The 27,531-nt window shown below is 38.7% G+C and overlaps 1 protein-coding gene across 1 annotated transcript in view; it reads right to left on the reverse strand.

Annotated features, from left to right (window-relative positions):
* Positions 1–27,018, reverse strand: part of LOC132811908 (transcriptional activator GLI3-like) — a 381,995-nt gene extending 354,977 nt beyond the window's left edge. Inside the window, exon 1 of the mRNA XM_060822859.1 lies at positions 26,931–27,018. The gene's annotated coding sequence lies outside the window, so the exon portion shown is untranslated. The remainder of the gene's footprint in view (positions 1–26,930) is intronic.
* Positions 27,019–27,531: the final 513 nt, after the last annotated feature.

Here is a 27,531-nt window from a genome sequence, read left to right on the forward strand (position 1 = left end):
ATGTCAAATCAGCTACAGCAAGTAATACAAAAAAAAAGGCAAAAACAATGGAAAAAAAGAGAGATGGGGAAAAAAAGCAAAATAAAATTGTAGTGATATCTTTTAAAAATCTCCCACAACAACAAAAGGCCAAAGGAATGAGTCTTGTAAAACAGTCAGTGTTTGCCAAGAATTAAAACTTATGTTGTTAAAGGGCACAAGCTGGAAAGGACAACGCCTAACCTTTTTAGTGAGTTCAGTACAGATCAATGAGGCAAATCTGGAATGTCACGCTATTCAATACACTTGAATAATGAAACAGATGCCAAGATGTCATTTTGGGAAGCTTTTGTGGAATGTTGCATCTTCGATAGTAACTTCTGAATTTTTAAATTTAACTGAGCATATGCAGTTACCAGAAGTTGCTATTCAATTCGCATAATAAACAATTAGTGTCACCGTTACTTTCACAGCATTATCCAACCACATTCTTTCATCACAACCTAATGTGTTTGACTTTCTTTGACATGACATGCACCAATAATCGTGCTCAATTTATTCATCTTTGAGGGCATCTGGTGTTATCTTTGTAATATGCAAAAGGTAAACTAGCACTAAATTTGTGCTTTTTTTAAAAAAGGAAATTTTGATGTGTCAGGAGGTATTTGCATTTCTATTTGTGTCCTGAACTGGTATATATCTATATTCCTAATTCTTGTAACACTAGCTTTTCTTTGTCTACCTTATCTGAGGTAGACAATCTCTTCTCCACCTCTATTCGTCCAAGGAGAATGACCCAGCTTCTCCAACCTAGCCAAAGTTCCTCAGCCCTGGAGCTGTTCTGGTAAATCTGTTTAATCTCTCAAGGATCTTCATATTCTTCCTAAAACATCACAACTGAAATGGGATGCAATATTCTGCCAGTGGCCTAACCATTGATATATTTATGTCCAGCACAAATTCCTTGCATTAGCACTAAATACCTCATCTATACAGTCCAAGATCACATTTACTTTGCTAATCTATGCTTTCAATAAGCCAATGCAGCCTTTGGAGATCCAAGCAATGAATCTCCTCGTCCCTGCATACTCTTTAGAACTATGACATTAAGTTTATCTTGCCTATCTCTATTCCTTTAACAAAGTATCGACCATTACGCAGCTGCCCATTCTGCTCGCCTATCTTTGTCATGTAGCAGCAGATTAACCATCTTATTTGCCACACTTCCAAGTTCGGTATCATTGTCAATTTTTAAAATTTTATTCTGTAGCACATACTCAAGTCATTTATAAATATCAATAAAGGACCTGGCAGGTTAAGTGCAAGTTTCCATTTAAGGGCAAGGCTGTTCCACATAGTTTATGTTCATAAAACTACAAAGTAGAATTATTCAGCTGCATTTCACCCCAGAGTTATTTTGATGACATTAACATTTGATTATCTATTAATAGCCTTACATATCAAAGGCTGGAATTCACAACAGCCTGTTTCAAACATGTTACAATGGTTGCAAGGGTAAATAGTGATGTACTGTTTCAAATGGTTGTTGAATCAGTAAAAATGTACTTGCTGATTAAATTACACAGCAGAGAAACAAAGAGCAGAATTAGAAGAAATAGTTTCACGCTCCTTTAGAATATGGAATGTTTTAAAGAATGCTTTGATAGGTACAGTAAAGGTAACTAGATAAGCATTTGAAAAGGGAAAAGTATAGGGAATAATAGAAAAACAGATAATTTAACAGATACAGATGCAACATGGCTTCTTTCTGTTCAGCACTTTCGATAAAATATTATCTTCTCAGTGTTTTCAATTAAGTTTTAAATAGTAACTGGATGCTAAAAGTTTTCTTTTCTTGGCTATTCAACTAGTTTACAATTTTTTTTCCAGAAAAAAAGGAATTGTCACTTTATGAACTTCACTAACTAGGTTGAAAAATTCAGGTCAACGAATATAAGTAGATATCAGCAATAAGAACAGCTTCATATACAAACAGATTGTTTTCTTTGAAGAATCACACGGATTCCCTGAGAGCTCAACTATGCTGAATAACAAGGTAGAATTATGGAATGATGCTACACAAAGGAGGCCATTTGACCATGCCTCTAGTAGTTCTTTGAAAGAACCAGGCAACTTGTCCAAATTTTCTGACACTGACTAAAATGATTTATAATAATTCATTTAATTTCTGCAGTTATGTACTGTAATTAGGAAAAAAATGAAAATCTATTGCATGGCAAAAATTAGGATGGTAAATATTTGGTGATTTTATGTTTGTGACGCCAAAATACTTCAACCTGAGGTACAGCAGAACCCACTAATAAACAGTTATTATCAACTACTGATAATGGCGTGCCAACAATGTTTCTGAGTACTTGGACAACTGGCAACTCCAGAGAATTTTTTATCTTAAGTAAGTTTGGTAAACATTCAACTCATGCATACAAGGCTGAAGGGGAAAAAATATTCAAATGTCAGAAGCACCTATTACTGGAAGAGTAAGGTTAAACTGCAAAAACTACAGTTACACTTGAGCTACTGGGCTGAGACCAGAAACTCAAAAATCAATTCCAGCTTGGTAGAGCCGGGCTTATGCTGCTTGGCTGTAAATCAAACTGAGGATCATGAGAGAGTCAGGTCAAACTAGCTCCAGAGTTATATAGTCATCTTTGCATTGATGCAAAATAAAAACTTATTTGCAGAAAAGGATGAAGTGGCAACACACATTAAATAGGCACTAGAATGCTTAAATGTAAAACATTTAATTTATGCTCACCTCTTCTTTCCCCTCTCTTTCAAACTGCCTTATTTTTACTGACCAAATTGAAGTGCCATTCCTCTTTGGCCTCTTACTGGGGGTTTTATTTTTCCTTTTCTTTTCAAAAATGTTTTGAATTCAAAGTAAGTGCTAAAACCATTACTCTAAGACACTAGCAAATTTAAACAGAATAGAAGAGATAGTTTAATAAATCAGGCATAAAGTTGGAACTTTTCCAAGGTGACCACTGAGGAGTTTTTTTTTGGAAAGTAGGGAGCAAGGGTAGTCTACCCTGAACACCTCAATTTCAATACAGTAAAGGTATAGAAACAGATAGAATTGTGTGGACTGACTAATATGCAACTTAGAGGGAACAAAACACACAAAGGAATACAAATTCTTTTTCATAATAATGAACAGTGACAAGAAACAGCGCAATAAATTGAGGTGGAGGAGACTTGGTGGAAGTGAAGAATTTATTGAAGTTACTTTTAATTGCATTGCATTCAGAAAATTGACCTTACAGAGGTTTATAAAATCATGAGGGGCATGAATAGGTAAATAGACAAGATCTTTTCCCTGGGGTGGGTGGGTTCCAGAACTAGAGGGCATTGGTTTAGGGAGAGAGAGAGGAAAGAGTTAAAAAGGACCCAAAGAACAACTTTTTCACGCAGAGGGTGGTGCGTGTACAGAATGAGCTGCCAGAGGAAGTGGTGCAGGCTGGTACAATTACAACATTTAAAAGGCATCTGGATGAGTATATGATTCGGAAGGGTTTGGAAAGATATGGACCAAGTGCTAGCAAATGGGACTAGATTAATTTAGGATATCTGGTTGGCATGTACAAGTTGGACCGAAGGATCTGTTTCCATGCTGTACACCTCTATGACTCTATGACTCTAAGCAGCATGGTGACTCAGTGCTTATCACTGTGCCTCACAGCACCAGGAACTGGGGTTCAATTCCAGCCTTGGTCGAATGTCTGCATGAAATTTGCCCATTCTGCCAGTACATGTGTGGTTTCCTCCAGCTGCTCCGGTTTCCTCCCACAGTCCAAAGATGTGCAGACTAGATAGATTAGCCATGGAAAATGCAGGTTACAAGGATAGGGTAGGGATGGATGGGATGCTCTTCCAGCACTCAGTGTGGATTCATTGGCCTGCTTCCACACTGTAGGGATTTTATGAAGTGAGAAGAAGTGGATGAATTTGTCTTTGCAGAGGATTAAGAATTATGAGGAAGCAAGGTGCTCGTACAGAAGAAAGCAAACTTCTTGGAAGCTTTTTGAATGACACCTTCAAGCTCAAAATTACATACAGAAGGAAGAAAGTCAATAACTGGAGAAGGACTAAAGTAGAACCAGAAACAATGGTTGTTGATAGAGTAAAATGATTATTGTCTGAAACTAGAAGAATTAAAAAACATGATTTTTACTGCTATATCAAAGGTAGGGGGAAGATAAAGATACAGTCTTTCAGCCATTGCTTTGCTCAGGGAATCGTGACTGCAAGCACCATGGCTGTGTAATTTAGAGGAAGTTGCAGAATGGACTCTTCATCAAAACAGCGCACAGGATTAGACAACTAGAGGTGGCTTTCAATATGACAAAGCAACAAACAAGAAAGGAATTTCTGGAAAGACTTTGAGGTTGACCATACCCAGTCAGGATGAACGGAGCCAAAATGACAATGCACAAACACACACACTTTAATTTCCAACATTTAGTTTTAGTTATGAGCATCTTTTAAGGAAAAAAAAAGATTTATTTGAGTAATAACTAGCTTAGAATTTCTACAGTGTAGGTCCATAAAGCTGCACTGCACATGCAGTCAAATTGATTTTTGACAGTGTCACACATAAACTGCAGAAAGGGCTAAACAACAGTTTCAAGCCAATTCGAACCAAGCTTAAGTAAATTCTTCCATGCCACTGGGAAAACTAAAAACCTTGACACATACTTCCCAATTTCTATTTTTGACAACAGTTAACTTTGAGGCATCTCTGAGTGAGATTGTCAAATTATTGCCAATTGTGGACAGTTTAATGTGACCCACCCGAAGAGTTGAGTGACAATTTATTTGAACTCCATGCCAAGCACAGATTTCTAAATAAACAACATTCAAATCTAAGCCTTTTGTGATGATGGGACATTGTGCTAAGGCTGACCAAGTTTTACATCAGTTATACTTTTGCTGTCTGTCAAAAGGTTGAGAAGTATTGTAACCAGCTAGCACACACTCTCTGCTGCCGATACATTCTATTTCATTAGTTAACCTGGTCATCCATATAAACCAGGGAAACCAGTACTTTTCAAACATTTTATTACTGAAAATGTCAGTTTGAAACTCTGAGCCCTCTCGTATCTTCTTTCAAAAATGGAGGAAAATAAATTGCAACTAAAAATAAAAGGTTTAACCTGGTAAAAACAATGAATGGACAAAACGTTTGAAGCCAAATATAGTTTGAAGTGATGCAAAGAAATGGAATCTACTAGTTACCATTTAAATTAGAATTCAAATAGTAATGGCTAGTCCATGGTTGGTATCCTTTAATGCCAGTTTAGATTATTGGGGTATCAATGCCAGGAGCAATCTTGTTTGCTTGACCAAAATGAGGGCAGTTGGATACCAAAAGCAGCACTACATAATTTAAAGAAACGAAAAAGCCTAAAGAGATGATAATTAAACAGATAAACATTTTACTAGAACTAAAGCAGCACTGATCAATACTGTACCACTTTCAGAAAGTTTGCCAGTCGGGCATGAGGTAATAATGTCCCAACATTTCTTCCATCATTACTCCATATGTACAGAAATGAAGCATTAGGGTACTTTCCAAACACATTCCTGTATCGTTTACGATTGGATGGAAAAATATGGGGCAATAAAATAATGCAACCATCCCAGGACCAATTTCAAATCAAAATGCAAAAAGAACAAATAAACAATAGTTAAGGACTCACATTACCAGATTGTAGAAACCTCACCCCAACCACATCATTTGCAAATACCCACAACCTCCCCAACACCAGCCATGACCTCACTAATCTCTATAAATTCCAATACCTTTCACAGAAACTACTGTGAAAACTTGCTCATCATAAATAAATATATTATTTAAATAAATTAATCAAACATCCACAGCAATTAATCTCAAACCATATAATACATATTTCATAATCAATGGGAATTAATTACAATGCAATTCCCCTACATATGCTAATAACAGTAATGAAAAATCCAAAAACATTCAGGTCTGAAGATTCATTGCTGCAATTTAATTGTAATAAAAGTTAGGAAAATTCAAAAAGGAACAAAATGAAACACCGATCAAAAGGTGGAAGTTAAAGGCTCAAATCCAATTTTAATTGTTATACAACTGCACAAGTTTGAGCAATGTTGTTTCTTTCTACACTGCGGAACAATTGGTGAAGAAAGAAGACACGGAAAGGTGGGTTGGAGAGGTGGAACACACCTCCCAGGAAGAGCTGAGACACCTAATAATCCCTGTGGAGATAGATGGGAGGCATGTGTAATTACTCATGTGAGACATCATTGGCCCTGGTAAGGTGAGTGGAGTGGAGCCAAAGGCCTTTCCTTAACCCCGATGAAGAGAGTGTGGTTCACTATATCTCCCATGAGCTGAATGGGGTACCCAGAACTCCCACATGGAGAGTGGAGTTCCCTAAAAACCCCGCAGGGACAGTGGAAGTCGATGAATCTATCCCCTTCCCCAGAGTATGTGGAATCTTTGATTCTGACATGTTGAGAGTGGGACATTCTCATATATTCCTTAGAGAGAGAGAGAAGATAGGCCCTGATGACCTTGGTGGAGAGAGTGGGAAGGCCATCTTAATGAAGTGCAGGAGCATGAAATGCCCCAACAGTGAAACAATCCCACTCCTCCAATCAGGGAGGGTTTCAGTGGGAAAGGTGAGAGGTCAGGAAAAGTGACTTGGGTGTGAAGAGTGACAAGACAAGAATGCTACTTTAGGATCACAGAGTGGTAATCAAGAAGCTTCAGAAATAAAATCGCTCATCTTGCAACACTCCATTATGACACAGCTCAACTGTAACAGTTTTCTGCATTCTAATTCTTTCAAAGCCTTTACCGGGGTTGTGCCATGCAAACAATCAGAATAACAGGTTGCAAAAAATCTAAACACAGCAAATTTGCAAACAAATACTTTGAATGACTTGTTCCACGTAGAAAATATTTAATAAGAAGTTTGCTTAAAACTTAAACTGAAAATGTCAATTTGTGTACAACTGTCTCTTTTGAAGATTGGCTAGATATACTTTTATTCATTCATTGGATGTGGGAGTCGCTGGCTGGGCCAGTATTAGTGCCCACCCCTTATCACCGTTGAGAAGGCGGTAGTGAGCTGTCTACTTTTGGTGTAGACAGATCTACAGTCAAATCAGGGAGTATGTTCCAGAATTTTGAATCAGTGTAACTGAAGCAACAATAATATATTTCCAAGTCAAGATGGTGAGTGGTTTGCAGGGGAACTTGACGGTGGTGGTGATCCTAACTATCTGTTTTCCTTGTCCTTCCAGGTGGAAATAATTGCAGGCTTGTAAGGTACAATCTAAGAAGTCTTGGTAAGCTTCTGCAGCATCTTGCAAATGGTACACTCTGCTGCTACTGAACATCAGTTATGGACAAAATGGATGTTTGTGGATGTGGTGCTTCTTGAATGTTGCTGAAGCTGGACTCAACCAAGGGGAGTATTCGATCAAAGTCTGGATTTCTCCCTTGGAGATGGACTTGTACAGGAGGCTTTGGGGAGTCAAGAGATGAGTTATTCATTACAGTATTTTATAGCTAGTCCAGCTCAATTCCTGATCAACAGGTGTCCCCAGAATATTGATAGTGGATGAGTCAATTATGATAATGGCATTGAATTTCAACATATTATAAGTTCAATTCTCTGTTTGTAGAGGTAGTCATTGCCTTTCACTTAGGCAAATGTCATGTGTCACTTGTCAACCCAAGCCTGGATATTGTCCAGGTCTTGCTGCATTTGCTGCATGGACTGCTTCAGTATCTGAAAAGTAACAAATGGTGTTGGATGTTGTGCAATTATCACTGAATGTCCCCACTTCTGACCTTATGATGGAGGGAAAGTCATTGACAAAGCAGCTGAAGATGATGAACACTATCCTGAACACCTTCTGCAGAGATATCCTGGAGCTGAGATATCTGTCATCCAACAACAACAACCACCTTCCATTGTGTCAGTTATGACTCCAACCAGTGGAGAACGTTCCTGGATTCCCATTGACTCAAGTTTCGCTGGGGATCCTTGTTGTCACACTCCATCAAATACGGCCTTACCATCAATGGCAGTCACTGTCACCTCATCTCTGGAGTTCAGCTCTTTTGTCCATGTTTGACCAAAGCTGTAATGCTGTCAGGAGAAGGGTGACCCTGGTGGAAGCCAAACTGGGTGTCACTGAGCAGGTTATTGCTGAGAAGGTGCTGCTTGATAGCACCATTGTTGACATTTCTATCGCTTTACATCGCTGAAATGGCAATTGGTCAGTCTGGCTTTATTCTGCTTCCCATATACAGTTCATTCCTGGGTAATTTTCCACATTGTGCAGTAAATGCCTGAGTTAAAGCTGTACTGGAACAGCTTTGCTAAAGTGTGGCAAGTCTGGAGTACACGTCTTTAGGACAATTGTTGGAATTTTGTCAGGGCCCATAGCCTTTTTAGTATTCAGTGCATCCAGCTGTTTCTTGATATAATGTGCAATGAAATAAATTGGCTGAAGGCTGGTGTGTGAGATGCTGGGGACCTCTGGAGGAGGCCAGGATGAATGATCCACTCATCACTTCTGGCTGAAGATCTCTGAATGCTTCAGCCTTTTATTTTGAACCAATATGCTGGCCTCCTCATCATTGAGGATTGGGATATTTGTGAAAACTTGCTGGAGGGGAAGGCATCAAATTGTCCACCATCACTCCCAATTAGATGTGGCAGGATTGCAGAACTTAGACCTGATTTATTGGTTGTGAGATCGCTTAGCTCTGTCTATCGTTTTCTGCTTATGCTGTTTGGCGCACAAGTAGTCTTGTTTCATTTCACTAGGTTGAGACCTCATTTTTAGCTATGCCTAGTTTTGTCCCGGCATGCCTTCCTGCACTCCTCATTGACCAGACTCGCATTTCCATATGTGTGTGCACATTAGCTTAAACGGAGGAATGAAAATATTTTTTATAAATGCCATAAAATCTTTTTGGACTGATTATAATTTCAGCACACCACAAACAGGGCGATTCTATCAAGGCTGTGGATATTTTCATACCATTTGAACCTCAGAGGTGGAGTTCAGAATAAACACACAACTATGCTTAGAGGTTTGTGGGATTCATGTAGGCTCACATATGCCAACTCACACTTTCAGTAGAGTACCAATTTATAAAAAGAAGCTTTAGTTAAAGGGTTGGATGCACACATGTGCATTCCAAGGTTTAAAGAGGATTTGAAAGATTGCTTCAAAGCAGTGCAGTTATAACTTTTCCTCTCTTTTCAGGAAAGCCAGCCATTTGTCTCTGTGCTAATGGTTCAAGCTGATACTGTGCCAAAAATGCATTTCATTAATGTTTGCTCAGATTGTTCTGTGGTCTCATTCACGACTTTATATGGTGAAGCAAGCATCTTTTGTTTGCTGAGAAAACATAAAACTTGAGATTTCTTTTTAATTAGTATCCTGTCAGGGTTTTGTTTCTTTATTCTTTCACAGGATGTGGGTGTCACTAGCAAGGCCAGCATTTTATCCCCATTTCTAATGAATTGAGTGACTAGTTAGGCTATTTCAGCTGGCTGTTAAATGTCAAGCACCCTGCTGTGGTCTGTCCAGACCAGACAAAGATGGCAGATTTCCTTCTCTGAAGCATGTTAGTGAATCAGGTGGATTTTTTTTTTCAAAACTCAATAATAATTTCATAGTCACCATTACAAAGAATAGCTTTATATTCCACATTCATAAATTGAATTTAAAGTTCATCAGCTGTCAGGGTGGCATTTGAAAACATATTCCCAGGTTTACAAGTCTAGTGACATCTCCATGGTGTCAGCATCTCTCACAACCTAGTTTGTAGCCGAATGTAAGGACAGAGGTGACAACACTAATTCCAATGTTACGCCTCACTGGGTCAATACATTAAAGATTAAGTCCCACTGTTCCCAGAGTTATCACTAAAGTCAAAGACTTTCCAAAGGGACAAAAACATTCTCCAATGTAATTGTCTTTTAGTCTAAAGTTGACAGAAAGCAGAACCATATTTCTGCACTTAACGAGCTATTGATTAAAAATACATAGACTTCAGCTACAGATAAACATTTATGAACCATTAATATATAACTTTACTGGTTAAAACTCTAACCTCCATGTTAAACTCCCCGTACACACACATAGGTCAGACACAAAAGACATGGTGTTATGGCAACGGAAAGATTGAGAAGTTCATGGTTCCTGTCTACAGGGTTGACGAGATTATCCTTTTGGCTTGTCAGGACCTGTTGCTCCTCGAACTTCCTTCTTTCACTTTCACTTACTTGTAGGAACATGGAATGAGTGGGTGCTTTCAACTTAGAAAGTTTTTGGCTTATTGGTCAAAAGTCACAGCTTACAGCTACTAATGATGGGAAATAAACTGGCTTTCTTCAGGCTTGAAGTTTTTTTTAACTGCAGGGAAAAGGACAGTACATTCACACCCAAAAGCTATTCAGCTACCTGGCAGCCAATCAATAGTTGTTTGGGGTGGCATGGTGGCTCAGTGATTAGCACTGCTGCCTCACAGCGCGAGTGACCCAGGTTCAATTCCCGCCTCAGGTGACTGTGTGGAGTTTGCACATTCTCCCCATGTGTGTGGGGGTTTCTCCGGGTGCTCTGGTTTCCTCCCACAGTTCAAAAGATGTGCAGGTTAGGTGAATTGGCCATGCTAAATTGTCCCGAGTGTCAGGTGCATTTGTCATGAGAAAATATAGGTTAGGGGAATGGTTTTCAGTGGGTTGCTCTTCGGTGGATCAGTATGGACTTGTTGGGCCAAATGATGTGTATCCACACTGTAGGGCTACTAATCAGCAAGCCTTTGTCATTGATAACTGGTCACAATTCCACAGACCAATCAGCTATGTGTTATAGAACAATTACCATTCTGTCCACATTCCTTGGTTCCAACTCATCTGCAACTGAACGTCCATGGCTTGAATAAAGCACCACTGTAGACAGCACTTAGTGAGCCACAATCCTTGACATCAAAATAGTCATTTCTTTCCAATTCAAAAGTACAGAAAAATAAAGAAGATGTTGTTGAAATAACTTTACAGAGACCAATATCCCAACACCAAGGCACCTTTTACTTACACATGAACAGTCCTCAACTACAGTACTGCATCATACAGTGTCAGGCACCAGTGTCAGTATCCCTGAAACTCAAGCTTTTTATGTCAGTCAGGCATCCTGATTGGAGCAGATGAACAGCCCCAATTGGGGAACTCATATTCTATAAGATCGAGCTGGCTGACGTTGTTGCAATCACGACATCCCTCCCTCTGAGTCCATGGTCATAGGCCAGTCCTTTTCTGCTGGAGAGTCCTTTATCACTGGGTTAGGTTCCTCTGACTTGGAGTCTGACAGGGCAGCATGTAATACATAGGAGTGTGCCTCTTCTGCCAGGATTGTCTTGGGAAAATTCCACTCTCTTCATCCAGTGGCAAAGGCATTGAGGTGGCCAATTCTGTCATGTCCATCTCTGATTTGGAACTCAACAACGTTTGATGCAGACAGTAAATCCACGTGGTCCAGCAGCATTTCCCAAGGTGTGGAGGGGCAAAACTTATTTTGCCCTCACAATGTTTGCAAATTCATGGCTTTCAAATGGTTCACATGCTTATTCAGGACTGTCACACCTACCCAAACTTTATGCATCACTGGTCCCAACTTTGCGTTGACCATGCTTCTTATTCCTGTATGGCCATTTCCATGATTCTTACACTAAACGTCATCCCATTTCAAACAATCTCTCGCTTGGCGGAGTCTTGGTTTCGGTATTGGTGTTCCTGATGCCATGTCACCCTCCTCCCCTCAGGTCTAAGAAGATCAGACTTAACCTGATGCAGTGTCTTCTACTCATTAGCAATTCTGCCCATTCTATCTCTGAAGTTGCACGTGGGGTGGTTCTCTAATCAAAAAAGAATCATGACAACACAATATCTATTGAGGCTATAGGCTGTTTCTTCAATCCAACCTTCAAAGTTTGGACCACTGTTTCTGCCAGGCTATTGGATGATGTAGCTGACCTTATATGTGGAATCCCAGAAATAACCAAACTCCCTGCTAGTAAACGATGACCCATTATCTGTGACTATCACTTCGAGGACTCTGTGTGTTGTGAAAGATGTGCATAGCTTTTCCATCATCGTCCCAACATTTGACAAATGGATCCTATACACGTCCAGCCATTTTGAGTGAGTGTTGACAATGACTAAGAATATTGAACCTGACATATTTTGGGTTTATTCTGTTCAGTTGACTTGTTGTTCTTTTGAAAGTTGAATGGCCATCAGTTGGATGGCAGATTTAGGTTAGCAATTAGAAAAACTGAATAAAATTCAAAGGTAAATATATTGCATGGATCCAAAGAAAGAGCAGAAGTTTGGCACTAACTAGATTGGTCTTCAAGAAAACGTACACAGGTTCACGTAGTTTTCTGCTGTGCGATCCATGTGTCAACAGATTGGAAGAAGAAGGGAAAACTGAACTGAAGTTGAAAAGAAGTGGCAAGCTACATCCAAAATCTGCAATTCTTCAATTCAATCACTGTAGCTCAAGATGCTTCTCTGTATCTGCACATGCATGAAACGTTCAACATACAATTGGAGGAAGATAGAAATTTGAACTATGGCCAAAAGGATTAAAAACAATGAAGGATTAATTAGTAAGACATCTGATATAACTTCAAAGGCAAAACCATCACTAGTTTTTCCAGTGGAAGTTTAGCACTCTGCAGATGTAATGATCATGATCAGATCGAAATCATGCATTGCCTTAATAAAGAATGCATGACAATGATTCACGTAATAATACTTCTGAGGCCTACAATGAAAGTATACCCCACATTTCCTCCCAACAAAGTCTTGATTGGCTCCACTTGATAACTAAAAGACCAAGGATAGTAAAATTCCACATTGTGTACTTCCAATTGGTAATTCATCTATGGAGTGTCTTGTGACATTGTGATCATTTACAGTCCATTGTGATAACACCTCTAGAAAGTGCATCAGCAAATAGAAAAGCTGATATCTCATTTGAATTTTGGTTCACATTAGCTGACTGAAAATCCACAAAAACATTGTGAAACATGATGGTGTTAATATCTCAACTGGTCAGTAATACCAGCAATGGTATTATGTCCTGTCATATTCTCATCATTGACATGGACCAGCTTCAAGCAACAGCCAAGCAAACAACACCACAGCACACAGCATTAAAATACTTCTACGCCCTTCCAAATGACACACAAATTTGTTTCTGGTAAATTCTCTCATTGCATATTGCATTTCAACCTTATATATATTTTATATTATGATAAATGTGTTGCCCAGACAAAACCTGGAATAGCATAGTATTATGATTGCTCCCCAATTCTACCAAGTCCCTGACCCTGACTGATACCCAGAGGATAAATGAAAACCTATACATCTGGATTTCAGGAGCTACTAAAGGTATTTCCTTCAGGAAACACCAACCAACTAATGGATTTTTTTTTGGGGGGGGGGGGGGTTTACTGCCTCAGCCTATAACTATCAATATTACTGTCAATGTTAAAGGCAGGGTGCAGGCAGTCATGTTAAAGAAGCAGAAATGCAATAGCAGGACAGATCTTGGAAATTCAGAAGAGTTAAGCAGCCAAATGAAAGGTATTGCTTTCATAAATTAAGCATATTCTAGTCTTGCAACTTTCAAATATCTAGCACTTTTCAATTAACAAAAAAACCTGTTAATACCACACTTTCTTCTGGGCCTGTATTTAGACAGAATCAGCAATGAATCAAACGGTTGTGGTTTCATGTCCTTGAAGATAAAGACTTAGCACAAAATCTAGGTTAAACTCCGATACAGCATTGAGGAAATACTGCAGTGTTAGTAATGCTGGCTTTTGAATAAAACATTAAATCAAAGCTCTTTCTCCTTTCTCAGGTCTGCATAAAAAAACACAGCACTATTTTGAAGTGAAGCGGAATTATTCCCAGACCACACTAATATTTAACCCTCAACCAATATTTTAAAAATTGGTAATTTTAATCTATTGTTTTGCGTGGGACATTTATGAAATAAATTGAGTGAACTGTTTCCTACAATGGATATGAAACTTATATTTTAAAAGATAGGGGATGAGAACATCGCACATATTTAACTATAATCACCCATAGTTCTCCTGCCAAAGAACCCATGGCATCTAGTTAGAAAATTGCCTTTCTTTTTGCCATTGCCCTTAACAAAAAGTGATAGAGGTATGGTGAGTAAATTTGCAGATGACACCAGCATTTGTGGTGTGGTGGACAACGAAGAAGGTTACCTCAGAATACAACAGGATCTTGACCAAATGGGCCAATGGACCAAGGAGTGGCAAATGGAGTTTAATCTAGATAAATATGAGGTGCTAATTTTGGCTGGGAAAATCAGGGCAGGACTTATACACTTAACGGTAAGGTAAAGGGGTGTGTTGCTGTACAAAGAGACCTTGGAGTGCAGATTCATAGTTACTTGAAAGTGGAGTGGCAGGTAGATGGGATAGTGAAGATGATGTTTGGTACACTTGCTCTTATTGGTCAGTGCATTGAGTATAAGAGATGGGAAGTCATGCACAGGACACTGGTAAGGCTACTTTTGGAATATGCATTCAATTCTGGTCTCTTTGCTATTGGAAAGATTTTGAGAAACTCGAAAGGTTTTGGAAAATATTTACAAAGATGGTTCCAAGGTTGGAGGGCTTGAATAGGTTGGGGCTGTTTTCCCTGAAATTTTGGAGGCTGAGGAGTGAACTTGTAGAAATTTATAAAATCATGAGGAGCATGAATATGGTGAAAATTCAAGGTCTTTTCCCTAAGGTAGGGGAGTCTAAAACTAGAGGGCATAGATTTAAGGTGAGAGGTCCCTTTTAAATCTTTCTCCTAAGTGCAACTTTTTCATGCAGAGGGTGGTGTGTATATGGAATGAGTTGACAGAGGAAATGGTGGAGGTTGGCACAATTACAACATTTGAATGGCATCTGAATACGAAGGGTTGGATGGATACAAGTCACATGCAAGCAAATGGGACTAGATTAATTTAGGATATCTGGTCGGCATGGATGAATTGGCCAAACGGTCTGATTCTGTACATCTCTATGACTCCAAAGGAAACCAAGGAATTATAGTCCTACCATCTATTATCAGGAAATTGCCAGATTAGATTATTCAGAAACTTCACTGAATACATTGAAAATTTTGATCTGATCAGAGACAGTCAACATGGATTGGTAAACTCAAATAAAGCTGAGTGAATGTTTTTAAGAGGTAACTAATATAATATAAAAGGCATTTCATTGTAAGTTGTTAACGTGACCTCCAAATAGGCATTTGACAGAGGGTCAAATAGATATTGATGCAGCTACAATGTCACTGGACTAGTCATCTAGAGCCATATGCCAATGGCAGATGGTGAAATCTGGAATCCAATGGTAGTCTAACAGCAATTATGTAACCATTATTGACTGTTGTAAACAACCCACCTGGTTTATTCATGTCCTTTAGGAAAGTTAATCTGCCCTTACCCGAACGGGCCAACAAGTGAATCCAAACACAGCACAATGTGGTTGACTCAACTGCCCTTTCAGCCATTCAGCAATGTAGCAATACCACTAGAAAATCTAAATAAAGAAATTAAATGGGACATACTAAGCAGCATTGACCTAGGCACTATCGACTGCAGTCACCATCCTTGGGCAGGTCCTGTCCTACCAGCAGAAGTGATCTACCAGAAGTGACAGCATATTGCTATAAAATTGGGAAAGAGGTGCCTTGGGAGTCATCTCATGACATCAGGTGAAACATGGGCAAGGAAACCTCCTGCTGATTCATCACACAACTTTCCCCCGCAAACCCTGCTCCACTCCCAAACCTCAAGAGTTGATCGGTAATATTTTATTAACAGGGTTACAAATCCTAAAGGAGATAGCTGCTAGAGTCTTCCAAAAGTGGATAGGGAACAAACAAAATGGGAAAGACTTACCTCACCTCATCCTCTACCTGTCACAGATGCAGCTATATACCAAGTTTTGTCTAAGTGACTACTGCACGGTCCTTGGAAAGACTAAGATCCATCATCAATATTGTGCTGACTGAGATACATATGAAACCAATCTAACAGCTCAAAACTGGGCCTTAGCAGCAGTAGAACTATATTCAACCACAATCTCTAACTTCATGGCACAACATATCCCATGTCTATCCATTATCATTAAGCCAGAGGTTCAACTCTAGTTCAATGAAAAATGCAGGAAGGCTGCCGGGAAGAGTAGCAGGCATATCTAAAAATGAGGCGTCAACGAAGTGAAGCTACAACCCAGGACTGGTGACATGTCATCTATCAAACAGCAGAAATAGCATGCAACAGGATTGGCCAAGTGCTCCCACAACCTGTGGATCAGATCTAAGTCTGCAGTCCTACTAGAACCAGTTATGAATACTGATGGTCCATTAAACAAATCTCAGAAGGAAGCTCTACAAATATTCCCAATCTCAACAATGGCAGAGTTGAGCACATCACTGTAAAAGACAAGGCAGAAGTATTTGCATTCATCTTCAGTTAGAAATGGTATGTGGATGATCCATCTCAGCCAACTCCTGAAGTCCCCAGCATCACAGACATAAAGCGTCAGCCAGTTTGATTCACTACATTTGATAAAGAAATATCCAAAGGCACTAGACACTGCAAAGGCTGCAGGCTTGACAACAGTCTGACAATAATACTGAAGACTTGAGCTTCAGAACACATGGCAAAATTAGCCAAGCTGCTCTAATAAGCTACATTATAATCTGGAAAATTACCCACGTATGCCTTGTCTACAAAAAACAGGACTAATTCAGCCTGACCAATTCTAATCCCATTATTTTCCTCTCAATTGTCAGCAAAGAGGTGGGATGGATCATCACCAATGCTTTAAGCAGCACCTGCTTAGCAATAACTTGGTCAGTTTAGGTTCTGCCTGGGCCACTTAGCTCCTGATGTCATTACAGACTTGGCCAAACATGGACAAAATAACTGAATTCCAGGGGTGAAGCAACAGTGATAGATCAAGGGTGTATCTGACCATGTGTGGCACCAAGGAGCCCTAGCAAAACTGGAATCAATGGGAATCAGGGGACAAACTCTCCACTGGTTGAACTCATACCTGGCACAAAGGAAAATGGTTGTGGTTGTTGGAGATAAGTCATCTGAGCCCCACACATCTTGCAGAAGTTCCTCAGGATAGTGTCCTAATCCCAATCATCTTCAGCTGCTTCATGAATGACCTACCTTTCATTCTGAAGTGGCACAATGTGGAGCAACATTCACAACTCCTCAGATACTGAAACAGTTTAGGTCCAAATGCAGGAAGACCTGGACTACATCCAAACCTGAGATGATAAGTGGCAAGTAATATTCCTGCTACACAACTACAAACCAAAGATCAACTTCAACAAGAATTTATTTAATCATTACCCCTTGACACTAAATGGCATTACCTTCACTGAATCACACACTATAAATATTCTGTGACTTAGCATTGACCAGAAACTGAGCCAGGCCAGCCATATAAATACTATGTCCAAACAGCAGCCACAATTGTGTGAAGGGTAACTCACCTCCCATATCTCTAATTGCTTGGGAATTCTAAGTAACTTGCCCTCTGATTCCCCAAATCCTCTCCATAATTCACAAGTGTCAAAAAGCTAGTCCTTTTTTTTATATAAAAGTTGTTCCATGGCTCAAGGAGACTCTTTTCAGAGGGGCAATAAACTGGGCCGGGCTCTGATCAGTCTGGTTTGGTACAAAGTGGAAAAGGCTTTTGAGAGGCCTTTTGTTTAAAAGTAAACAGATGACACTTCAGGCCAAAGTGGTCATATTTTAGAAGTGACCTGTATAATGAAAAGGGAGTGGACAGCTCTCTAGCTGAGCTGAGCAATTTTAGCTCCATCTTGAACTGGGAAGTCCAACAGGGAGCTGTGTGGAAACTCTCTCTCTTTTCTGCCCTTCAACTTCAACCTGTAAGCATGTGTTCCATTTATACTGGTTTTTTTAAAGGGAGTTTGCTTATTGGGACTGTTGTGCATATTTGGAACAGCAAAATTAAGTCTAGGTGGATAGGTTGAGTTCTGTAGAGGTTCCTTATTCTTTTATTTGTGTTTCATTGTGTAATTTTGTGAATAAATTTTTGTCTGTTTTAAAATCTAATAGTCAACCTAGCTATCTTACTCCGGGTCATTTTCACCATACACTCACCAAAACAAATTGCAAAGTTATGGTCTGGGGCTGCCTCCTTAAGAATGTTTTGAATGGTCTGGCCCAGTCCATAACACAAGCAGCAAGTGAGAACTGTGACTGGATGTGCTTCACTTGCCTGGAGGAGGGCAGCTCTAACAATATTCAAAGTCAGCAATCTTGAATGTTTTTATTTAATAAATTCAAGCCGCATATATTATTTCTTAAATAAAACTCTGTTTCATCAGATTTTTGAATACAATAATCAGACCTACAGACTTCCAACCAGCCACATTTATGTTGTAATGTTCATTCTGCACTGAAAGGCTATGCAAAATAACTCAAAGTGTTTTTTTCTATGGGGCAGCATGGTGGGTCAGTGATTAGCACAGCTGCCTCATTGTGCCAGGGACCCTGATTCCATTCCAGCCTCAGGCGACTGTCTGTGTGGAGTTTGCACATTCTCCTTATGTCTGCATGGGGTTTCTCTGGGTACTTTGGTTTCCTCCCACAGTCCAAAGATGTGCAGTCTAGGTTAATTGGTCAGGCTAAATTGTCCATAGTGTTCAGGGATATGTATGTTTGGTACATTAGTTGGGCAAGGTATGTGGGAATGAGTCTGGGTGGGTTGCTCTTCAGAGGGTTGGTGTGGACTTGTTGGGCTGAAAGGCCTGTTTCCACACTGTGGGGATTCTATGACACTTTCAAAGTTCCACCCAATAAATACAAATTCAGCAACCCTTCCTTTCACAGATCTTTGATTTCAATTACAAAGATACTCATGGGCATGATCTGAACAATCACCACAGTGCTGGAAGAAGTGACAAGATGAAATATTATCAATTTATACTAATGACTGGGATGAGGGGATTGAAGGCATAATGGGTAAAATTGCAGATGATGCAAAATACTTAGGAATGCAGATTGTGAAAATGACACAACAAGGATAGAGACTGATTAAGATAGCTGGATGGGCAAAGATCTCCAGATGTGGGAAAACGTGAAATTGTTCATTTTCGTGGGAAGAATAAAAAAGCAGAAAATTATTTAAGTGGAGAAGCACTGCAGAATTCTGATGTACAGAGGGATCCAGGTATTCTTGTGCAAGTGTTACAAAAGGTTAGAAGCTATAGCAAATGATTAAGGCAGCTAATGGAATTCTATTTTTTATTATGAGAGTAAGGTTTTTACAATTCAGTTATACAGAATATTAGTTACACCACATTTTGAATAGTTTTATTTTCCTTATTTAAAGAACTATATAAATGAATTACAGGTGGTTCAGAGGAGATTTTATTCTTGGAATGTGTGAGTTGTCTTATGAAGAAAAACGAGACACACTGGACTTGTCTTCACTAGAATTTAGAAGGAATTAAGTGATTTAATTGAAGCTTTTAAAATCTTGTATTGTCTTGATAAGATAATAGCAGAGACTTGATGGGCCAAATGGTCCACTTGTGCTCCAAATTTATATGTTTGTAAAGTTTCAACAAAGGAGTTATTTCACAGATAATGCTCCCACTCATAACAAATAATTGTATGTGTCTTAAGGAGATGTCGATCTTCCAGTTCAGAAAATGAAATATTAAAAGTGTGCAAAGTTAGCACCATAATAAACAAGAGATCTTGTGGTGCAAAGAGCATCCCTACCTTTCAGTCAGAAGTACTTGGTTTCAATACCACCCTACAACTTGAAAGTCGGGATCATAACACAAAAAAAAGGTTGATTACCTGGAAATGCTTCCAGTACCTGCTAATGATAGGTGGCAAGAACAAGAGAGATTTCTGGTTAGCCATGTGATGACAGATAGTTGAAGACCCTACTATTGATATCTGTTGTTTCAGATTACAATATGCATGCAAATGCACATTTTCACTGTAATTTAGACTTCTGAATAACCTGTAAACATTGCTACAGTATTAAATGCACCACAAAATACATCTTAACAGCTACAATAGAGAAGGAGCACTTTTGCAAGACATTTGACCAACAGTTCTATTAAATTACCAGAATAAACTTTATGACTTCTATACAGACAGAAATAGAGGACACAAACCTTTCATTCAAGTAATCTGAGATGAATAAGATCATTATTGATGGTGAAGATGAAAATTACACAAAGCCACTTTGAGAATCTGAAAGGTACACATATACAAATACAGCTACTCTATTCGGAGATATAACCTCCTGTTAATTAATAAAATGTTAATTTTACAGAGAAAACACACAGTTCTGATAAGGACATCACATAAATTTGTTTTGAATGGGAAATTTTACAACTCAGATCACACATCCATGACTTACATCACTGTAAATGCTTATTTGATTCAAGTCCATTGTATCGTATGTCCAATTGTAAATTAAAAATCAGTTTATTTTGAAATTATTACAATACAATAAATAATTATTACTCGAAAGTACAAAATATAGAAAAAAGTGTTTCAATTATTCCAAAAGGTAAGTTACAGCCAAAACCGAGTTCAGGATGCAGATGCAGTAAATGGTTACTTTTATTTATGAATCTTTCTAATAAAATTTAAGATTTTAAAAAACAGTGAAACCAAGTTATGTTTGAAATAATAAGAAAAAGCTAAAGGAAAGTCGAGAGTTTTAAAATTAGCATCACCTTAACAATACTAGGGACAACAAAAAATTTGAACCCAAGCAAATCTTTCCGTTTGCCAGAAGCTAGACAAAAATCAGTCTGATTCTTAAGTCTGGCTCTGTTTAACAGCTTTACTCCCTCTATTAAGATTACCCCCGTGCACACCATTCAGCTTTCCAAGCAACAATAACCAGCATCCTTTAACAAACACTACAATGGCAGGAAACACTGCAGGAAGTATTTCAACATTCCTATAAAATATTAAAGGTTGGCTGAAAATCAAAACACTTTTAATTACTCACCCTCCTTGTTTCATTCAGTGCTCCACCATACTGCAGTCATTACTCAAGTATTACCGACAAGTAATTACCAAGCTATCCAAGCTATAAGGATAAGAGATCACTGCCTGGAACATTTAACATACCCAGAACTGCACACTGAGGCAATCATTATTTTCCTTTAACACAATTTTTATTTTCAATGTGTACAGTAATGTTTATTGCCTCAATTCATTCAAACCATTGTCTTCACATAATACTTCGATCAATTGAACATTTAACAGCCAACCAAAATCTGAAATATTCTACAAAACATGCAATAACAAAAAAGGTTTAAAACACTCGAAATCATAACTTTTGTATGGAACTCCTTCACATCAAAAGCAATGCAACAAATCCCAAAGAGAAAAGATATTTTCAGCACTTAAGAAATCATGTTGAGGTTTATTGATGTGTTTGAACCTGTTAACACCTGCATTATCACTGAAGAACATCAAAGTTTTTGCTGATGAAAAATAAACTGCTATTTTGGGCCACTAAAAATAAGACTTACATCACTGCACACAATGGATGCACAATTTTGCTGTATTTTATAAGTCACTCAATATTTTAGTGAACTATCTGCTGACATGCTACATATTTATTAACTCTACCATTCTGTAAACAAAAACAGATGAACTCACTGTTAGAGCATGTCACCATTACATTTCCTGAAAGCATTTGAAATTATTCAGAAGACCATAATCACCAACTGCAAAACCAAATTGCAAATCTAGTTTACAATAAAAAATTAAGTCTCTATAAATATGAACAATATTGCAATGCCAAGGCCAATTTGACATTTGTCTGTTTTCACTTAACCAGTTACCAAATAGTTCACTCCATGAGTTTTTAACGAATTCCAGCTGGATTTCACACACCTCACCAACAAAATCCTATATCGATGAGTGACTCAAAACACAATACCTGTAAACATACAAGCTAATAGAGTTTTTTCTTTATCATAAATCACAGCCAAATTTAGCCCTGCAAGACAGACAATTACGTTCAGCTTGGAGACAAGGAGAAGCTTACCTCAGAATCAGTCAGGCAGAACTATGATCAGTAATTCTACAAGTCGGCAGAGTACAAATATTTTTGTATCTGTGATGGTGTTAAGAAGGATGGGGCATACAGCCTCAAGGCATCACTAACACATGGATGACTAATGACCTAACCATACTGACAGCATTGTAGACAAGTTCAGAGTTTGAAAGCTAACTGAAACCGTCCCGACAAACAAGCTTTCGTAATCCCATTCATAAAATAACCTCTGCTGAAAAGAAATGGCCAAACAATTTAATAAACACAACAGAGTATCTAGGGATCTTTCTCACCTCTTGTAGCTACCTCTAATTACACACAAACATTGAAAATAAAATTGGACTTTTACCAGGAAACAGCACTTCAGATCACAGAAGCATATTCCATACATCTCACATTTTTACTGATTGAGTACCTACATTGCTCATTGTATCACAATACGAAAAAGACGCAATAAGTCACATTAATTACAACTTAACATCTAAATTGTTAAAGGAACAAAGTTTTAAATATTTGGGTTTCTGATTAGCTGTCTATATTGCAATGCCCTTACAATAATGCTTAAACAAGATAGCAATTATTTATTTTTACTGCGTCCTCTTTCAGCAGTCAGTGAGTCATGGTATATGTAAGGCTGAACAGAATACTTTATCACATTTACATTCCTGAGGACTTTTCAAAACTGAAATACAATGTTACAATGAAACACTTCATAACCTTTTTAAAAGACATGCAAATTATGACTGATGCAGTTTCAGTACATTATTCTAATCAGTGCATATCCACCCAATGATAGAGTTGCATGTTAGTCAGTAAAGTCAGCAAAATTAAGGCTCAAGTTGCGTCGCCTAAATATAATTAATTTTTAAAATCTGATAGAGTCCAATACGTTTGAGGGGCATTTGGAAAGGCTTATTGTTAGCATTTAAAAATCACAAACCAATCATAACTGAGGAGTGATACATGTTGAGGGAGAAACATTTAGTTCCTAAAGTGACAAACGTAATTTTTCCTCTACATCTTTTTAACAAGATCTTGTATAACGAACAAATGCTTAGTCATTGGGTACAGAAATTTACAAAGTCATATTCAGAATAATGTGGACCCAATTTTAACTCTGTACGTGAATAGGTTTTGAGTGAGTTAAAATCAGACCTCGTGTTTTTTTTTAAATAGCTCTTGAATTTTAACAGCTTTTAAGTTTGAAAAAAAAGCAATCAAATACAAAGAAACAAGTCTCAGAGTGTGAAATGCAATTTTACTTCTTACACACTCCAAGGAAGCAGTTCACAGGAAAAAAAGAGAATTTCACAGAATAATTTACACTAATGCCCTGCAGATTAATAATGGTTTTCTAGAAAATTTAGCAGCATGCTCACAATTGCAAACTAATTGGTCTTCTCTGGGATAAGTGATAGTCTGTCTTTTTGTGGCATTAGGAATATACATTTAATAGATCACATTATAGCATGGCTGAAACATTAACTCTGTGTAAAACCTTATTAATGTGTGTATTATACTTCATAACTGCCTACTATAGCAAGGAAACTGACATTCTTATTAATTTTTACTGACTGCTGAACAGCAATGATACTCAGCATGACTCTCTGCATAATTTGCATTATAAAAATAGTTGAACATGCCACAATTTCTAAATCAGAGTATTGCAGAATTGATAGATGTAAGTAGATAGCTAATTTGGAAGTCACTGGTTAAGTTATTACTTGTGAATTGAACTGTACCTCTACTTTACCATTGGACACAGTCACTTTTAATACAAAACTAGTTAACTCTACAAATAAGAAGTAATACACGCTGACTTGATGTATGGATGTGTTTGTGAACCATCAATGCTTCGACTTCCAAACTGACTAATGCAGAAATTGCTCAAATTTGACAAATGCACATATACAAAAAACAATCCTATTTTTGGCTATTATACAAAGTATTCAAGTTTAACATTAAGAATATTAGGAGATAGTATTGTGACATTTAGTGTATGAAAGCCATATGACAACTTCCACTGGGGTTACATTTCTACAGAAAACTGAAATGCTTACTATTTATCTTAACTTTTTAAAGAGTTACTCTACCATCTATTAACTTCCAGATCTGGTGTAAGTTTTGCTGCTGATTTTAAGATGAACAGGTTTCCTTCAGCAAGTGCTGAAACTTCAGAAGGGAAATTTGAAACAGGAAGCACTGAGAACTCACAAAATCATCAGTGGAGTTAGGATACATAACACATCTGCAAACTGGGAGAGTCGGCAATGAATTTACCTTGATCTGAGGTGTGCCCTCAAGATATTCTGGGGTCTGGGATTAGAAAATTGATAAGCACCCATACTGCCCATCACCGTTTTTTTCTTCTGCAGTTAAACACAAATGCACTGAGGCACTAGCCTGCTGCTCAATGTTATGCTTGTGGTATATTAAAGCGATGGTGAGCCTTTTGCTGTCAAGATATCAAAGACAAAGTCATCAAAGTGTAAAATTCTGGTTTGCTCCTTCCCTGGTCGACTACAATATTTCAAAGAAGAATGAAAAAAGCAGAGAAATTGGGAGAACAACTTAAAGATTTTCATTCATTCCTGACCAAACTGAATATTTTATAATTAGATCACAACCACATCAGAAATCCTGACTATAGTAATATTTTCTAAAAGCCGATAACAAGAGACAAATTGTGCTTTTTAAACTGTGTGTCTGAAAACAAGTGAGTAAACACTCTAATGGTGTTTGGAATTTTTCATTGGATCTGAGTGTATTAAATGAACAAAGTTTAAATACATGAGTTCAATCAATCAGCAGCTGTAACAAATGTAGGAAAAGTAAAATGTTCAGTTTTAAAAGCCAAGTTATTTCAAAAAAGTGACTTCACCACAAAAAAAAACTCCAACTATGCAAACAACATCCTTCAGGGAAAGAATTAGCACAGTCAAATAAAACAAGAAAGATGACTTTGAGATAATCAGTACTTTAATAGTATTAACATTCCAATTATGAAGTTTCATTTCCCAGACAAAATTGACTAAAGACTTAATAAATAAAATCACTGTTGTAACTGAATGTAGAAATCTCACTATCTTTAAAATAAAATCAAGAAACAGCTGGAATATTGTAACTGCCACTGATTATTTTCCCTCCTTGGGAAATTTAATTGAGAACTTCATATTAAAACTGCTGGAACAATGTTGAACTGACAATTCCGAAATTAATAGATTTTTTAAGAATATTCTTCTCCTTTGAAAACGATTGCAACTCATCCAAGGGATATTAATGCAACTGCATATGCTTCATTTCATAGGGGGAAATAACTAACTCTCTTGAATTATTAAAACTTCAACTTTAATTTACATAACGGTTTGGCGGATTTCATTAATCACGCGTTGTGTATTCAAAATTTAACAATCAACTAACTTTCTTTAAATACAGACAATTCAGTCGCAATCCGTTTCACGAATTGAGCTTAAATTAGTCAAATTTCAACCATAAAAGTCCATCATCCGAATACATGTCAGTAGCGACCCCAAATTATACTCTTCGCCCATCACCCTCCCCCTCTTTATCTTAATGAAATGTTCTTCCCAATAGCGTATTTTAAAACATGCTGCAAATATTGAGGACTTTTATTGGATTTTAACTACCAGTCACAGTTTATTTACTGAGTATTAAACTTTCAAAATATATACATATTATAAAGTATAGCTCTACGCAGATTCATTCAAATTATTTACATTGCTTCAATCAGTTTCTGCTTTGTATAATTCAATGGAAAATACACGCGGTGTCTCCCGAATGGATGTGGTATTGAAATAAAAGGCCGTTTACAACCGAGCAACTTAACCAATGGTCCCATCACAGATTTTTTTTTGCTGGCAGACGGGATATGTAGAACAGCTGGAAGCAACTTGTTCTAAAATGTTTTACACATACACACACAGGCTGGCACACGTCCACAAACACACAGCTCGGGGAATTAAGCAAAACTCCGCTTCTCATTACTCTTTTCAGGCTTTTCTATTCGGCGTGGAATGTACTTTAGCGCTAAGGAGTTACATGGTGCTCCCAGAGAGACTGTGAGGGACGTCTCACTCACTCTCTCTCTTTCTCTCTAATTCCTCTTCATTTAAGCAAACGGAGCCATTACTTTTTTTAAAAAAAATGTCTGCAAGCGAAAACACTCGAAACCCATTCAGCAATCACACACACACACACACCCTCCCCTTCAGCCTGACGGTACGATCGAAATCTGTGAGAAACACGCGCACAGCGAGGTAAAGGGTTTTATTTAGTTATCGTTTCCTCCCCCCAGCCCCCAACCCAGTCCGGTAAAGTTACACAACTGTTTGCACCCTGTCCCCGGGGGTGATGCTGAAGCAGCATTTGCCGGCCTCTTCAAAGAAAACACAAACTCCGGGGAGGGAGGGGGGGGGGGTGGTGTTGAGAATCAGAGAGAGAGAAAAAAGTTTGACGAAGTCTCGCCGAAAACCCACGAGTGCAACAAAAACTTTCGGAGCGTTGGCAGCGAGTTAGAGACAGAGGAGGAGGAGGAGGAGAAGGATCAGTCCGAGACATGCATTGATCTCTCTCCACTTTTCGGAACAACTTGGGAGGAATTTTTCTGGAGGGAGGAGTGAGGGTTAAGAGGGGGAGGGGGGGGAATGACGATGGGCACAGGGTCTGATTCCCCGCCACCAGCTCTTACCTGCTGCGAGTTGAGTTGGAGGGAAAGCTGAATTCCTCCCGCTCCTTCAGTGCTGCTGCCCGCCTGCAACTCCGGGGTTCAACAACTTGCAGAGAGTACGAGGGCGCACACACACACACCCCCACCCCACCCCTCTCCCCTCCTCCACTCCACACAACCCCGCACTTGCAAAATAAAACAATGTGTTATTGTTATTTTTTTAATAGGAGGGAGATAAAAAAAGAACTGTAACAAAGTGAGAGTTTGCCGGGAGCTGCTGCTGGCAGTGCAGAGCGGCGGACGGGAGTGCAGCGGCTCCTCTCTGCCTGCTCGCGGCCCAATGAGGGGCCAGCAGCCGAGCTGTCAGTCCACAGTGCCCGCCTCCCCATCATCCCGGCTCGGAGCAAAAAACCCGCGCTCCTCCCCTTCCCAGGCGTCCCATCACCATCCCAAACCCACTGCAAATAACCCCTCCTTCATCTCCCCCACCCACCACCGAGACAAGATCCCAATCCTCATCCTACTGCACCCAGCCCCTCCCTCAACTTCCTCTCTGCCTCCCACCCCCCCTCATCCCCTCCACATTCCTAGTCCTCCTAACACCACACACACCCCTCACATT

The sequence above is a fragment of the Hemiscyllium ocellatum genome, chromosome 4 (assembly GCF_020745735.1).
Source record: "Hemiscyllium ocellatum isolate sHemOce1 chromosome 4, sHemOce1.pat.X.cur, whole genome shotgun sequence".
In the NCBI taxonomy this organism is placed as follows: Eukaryota; Metazoa; Chordata; class Chondrichthyes; order Orectolobiformes; family Hemiscylliidae; genus Hemiscyllium; species Hemiscyllium ocellatum.